Source organism: Triticum urartu, chromosome 6A (assembly GCF_056163025.1).
Source record: "Triticum urartu cultivar PI428250 chromosome 6A, HENAU_Tu73, whole genome shotgun sequence".
Taxonomy (NCBI): domain Eukaryota; kingdom Viridiplantae; phylum Streptophyta; class Magnoliopsida; order Poales; family Poaceae; genus Triticum; species Triticum urartu.
The window spans coordinates 141,156,954-141,161,005 of NC_141878.1; the positions used below are offsets into that span (position 1 = coordinate 141,156,954).

General features: G+C 47.9%; 1 pseudogene; it reads left to right on the forward strand.

Annotated features, from left to right (window-relative positions):
• The first annotated feature begins 1,973 nt into the window (after positions 1-1,973).
• Positions 1,974-2,896, forward strand: LOC125514917 (protein GLUTAMINE DUMPER 2 pseudogene; annotated as a pseudogene).
• Positions 2,897-4,052: the final 1,156 nt, after the last annotated feature.

Consider the following 4,052-nt stretch of genomic DNA (forward strand, 5'->3'; position numbering starts at 1 on the left):
TTGAATTTTCTTGTAATTTTTAAAACATACTGTATCAGGTTTATGAAATGTGTTCCGGACTTCTAGTATATCAGATTCCAAAAATCTGCTCTTGTGGGAGGGCCAGAGAATAAAAGGTAGAAAATAAAAGGATATTTGCATTACTTTCTTTAGTTGGTTCTACTACTCGAGTTTGCACCTGGTTTTTTCAGAGTTCTTGGGTATGCCCCTAGTTTGTTAGATGGCCTTGTGGAAACGCCCTTCCATCTCATTTCCATCTAGGCAGCATCGTTTGACCGCTAAGGGGGATTACTACATATATTTTTTCTTGAAACATCCTAAGCATATCTATAGTTATTATTATTATTATTATTATAGTTGGAAAATATCTAAAAAAAACTATATTGACGACATAGCCTGGAGTTTAGTCAAACTTCTCTTTGGGGTGAAAACCCACGATGTACCTCAATGGTTGAGGTCCAGCGACGACAGTGTTGGCGTGTCGTTCACTTTGAAGAGGTGTGGTTGTTGGAACACCTATCATGTTTCTCCAAGGTTGCCATCATTAATGGTTGATGCGGATATTTGCTGCAATTGATCTATTAATCATTTTCTGTGTGCATCCTCAATGCCCCGGCTAGCTCTTGAAATCATGTGCAAAGATTAGAGTGTAAGTTGATATCTTTTTCATATTAGTATATTCTCTTTATCAAAAACAATATTGAACTTGTGCACGGGCAGTCGCAGCATCCCACGGCAAGGCTTGCCGGGTAACCGCCAAGATCCTCCGTGGTTTCTTTGGAGCCATTCAAGGACAAAGTATCCAAACCAAGGCATCTCAAGACCCCGGTAAGAGGAGCTTGCCGGGAAGGCCAACCAAGGCATCTCAAGACCCCGGCAAGAGGAGCTTGCCAGGAAGGCCAACCAAGGCATCTCAAGGAACTTGCCGCGACGCGCCACGCGTTCCGGCAAGGCCCGGTGAGCGACAAGCTCCCGGACGCGACAAGACAACGACCGCGGCAAGGCGCTTGCCGCGGCAAGCCACCACCCCGTGCCCGCGCTCCAGCACATCCACCAACGTGTCGCTCTGGGACCCTTCCAGGCGTGCGTGGCGGGAGGCTGTGCAGCCAGCGGTGCGCGGTGGCAAGCAGCGCTGACAAGATCGCCATCGTGGCGAGCGGTGGCGTCCCTGACGGTCCCTTTTGCACTGTTTAGGCGACGCAGACAGGCATTTAATGCCCTTGTCCCTTGCCGTCAGGGTTAGGTATGATACACTGTAGCAGGTTGCTGTACCAACCGCAGCACCTTTCCATTTTTACCCTTGTCTACGTTGCCACCTGTCGGTGACCCCTTGAGCATATAAAAGGAGGCCCGTGCGCAACGTAAAAGAGGGGGAGAGAGAACACTCACGCTCGGTCTCGTTAGCGGCTGGAGTGTACTGTAACACTCCGCGCTCCCGAGCAAGAACTCAATACGAACCACAAAGCAGGAGTAGGGTTTTACGCATCCGTACGGCCCGAACCTGGGTAAACAGCTCGTGTGCTTCGCCTCGATCCGCTCTTCGTGCGACCCTCGCCCCCGCCGAACCGAAAGGGACTCGGTCCGCCGGTCCCATAGATGTTCGTGGATTAGTCCCCCGGCATCTTTGGCGCGACAACTTCAAATGAATTAATATATGTTGTTTATTCTCTTTATCACAATTCTCTTCCATATCAATTGTTCTTGTTGAAATTATGTCAAATACGTGTGTATTGACTACGGTTAGACTTGAAGTATAAGGAGGGTATGTGTTTGAGTTGAAGCAGGGTAGCCAAAATAGACTCAGTGAACCTAGTAGGCTCTCGTTGATATGTATGGATTTAGTACACGAGAGGAGCGTCCATAGTCATACCCGGAGGATATAACTCATGTTTGATGGGCGATGGACAAATATTGTCTTTTTTTATATACTTTCTGCGATGAACTAATCAAGCGTAAACCCTAAAACTAGTTCTTATGACACGTCGAAAAGCCAGCTGACGTTGTGCTTTTGCACGTTGCTCCTAGAAATCAAGACCATCTTCTCACACCACCCACGCAACAGTACTGTTAGTGCAGCTTCAGTAATGGACCTCAATATATAGGTGACCAGAGGCATTAGCGAGTAGCACCACTCCCATTCCCACGGGAATTTTATGTGGAACGTAGCAGCATCACACCACCCACGCAACAGACAACACAGACAACAGAGAGGCGCGCACTGCTGTCACTGGGACGCCAGCGACCCATGCCATGAGGCCCGGAGCCGAGTACCCCATGGCCCACGGCCCCGCGGCGGCGGCGCCGCGGTCGACGTGGCAGACGCCGGTGCCGTACCTCTTCGGCGGGCTCGCGACGATGCTGGCCCTCATCGCGCTCTCGCTCCTCACCCTGGCCTGCTCCTACTGGAAGCTCTCCGGCGGCCTCGCCGGCCCGGACGAGGACCAGCCCGCGGGCTCCGACGGCGAGAAGGGCTCGGCCGCCGAGCCCGCGAGGGAGTGGCTGGGGCACGTCGTGGTCATCATGGCCGGCGACGAGCAGCCGAGCTTCCTGGCCACGCCGGCGTCGATGACGAGCCGTGCCGCCGACGCCGGCGCGGAGACCGCGTGCTGCGCCGCGTGCAGGTCGGAGGAGAGGAAGATGGCGGATGCGCGGGAGGCCGGCGCGCAGCCAGCCGGCTCCGAAGACGACGCGCAGAGTCTGAGCCCGAGTGAGCTGGCTAGCAGTAGCACTGGTAGCTCTGTGATTAGCAGCTAGCGAGATAGTGCAATTTACATGGAAGGTCTTTTTTTCTATGGATTTCTTTTTGTAGTTTTCCTCTGCGGGGATCTTGTGCTGTTCAATTCAGTAGCTGTAAATTTTACACTGTGGCGATTATTCAAGATACGTCGTTTAGACATATTGATCGCTTGTAGAGTATATATAATTCCGCACAAGAAAAACTTTACAGGGAAATCAACTTAATTTCATCTTTATATATGGGTAGCCAATATGTAGTTACAAATCACACTTAATTTGCAAGTGATTGAGGATGCATACACGACAACCATATGAGAGAGATTTCTAACAGATGGAAGGAAGCAACATGATGGCAGGGTAGACTTGGAACCAACCTATGGATGAGTGGGGTGGGGTCAGAAGACAGGCTCTCGGTGAGCCGTCAGGTCGTTTTTCTTTTGTCCGCATCCATCCATCGACGCATGCACGTGAGAATGTCATACATACATATCCGGTCCGGCTATCCGAGCATGTTGGAGTTACGAAACCGGTTGAGATTACTGACAAAACTAGATGATTCCCCGCGCGCGCGTTGCTACGGGAAATGTTGCCCCAAATTATTGTTTTACTCGGTAAAATAACTCAAAAAAGGTTAAGCAAAATTATGAATATACGATTCTGTTTTGACAACAATACTTTAGAATGATACATGATGCGCAATGTTACATGCCATGAATAGTATTTTTTGCAGACATTGATCGATTATTTTGGGGATCTTGGGTGTACCTAGATAGCCGTTACACCTGTATCTTTATTAAATTTGAGTAAACTTGTGACACCATAGACCTCTCCAAGTGTGACTAAGAAAATAAAATAAGCAAAGTAACACTGGAATGTTCAGTAAAGTTAAATCCTTTTCTCAAGAGACCAAAATGATCATAATTTTAGGAATACTATTTTCAGTTTCATTGATCTGCAGTGGACCATACGAAAGATGAAACTTCAGAATAATCTATTTATGCATCAACAGTGCATGATATTTATCTGAATCTACATGGAATACTTGCACAAAGGCAAGTATATATAGAGGAATTGTAGTAAAATTACAGCAAAGAAAGGAAGCGAGCTACCATGATTAGCGGTAAACATACATTTGCATATACCTTACATTGTTGCGTGTGCAGGAAGTAGACTTCTGTAAGAAAAGGAAAAATAGAAAAAAAAAGTTATGAGTTAGACTGGGCCAAGTAGCACATCTCTTCGAAATTTCTTGAATTAAAAACATTTTCCACCTAGCATGCAATTCTTATGATCTATCCAACAGAAGCATGACAGAA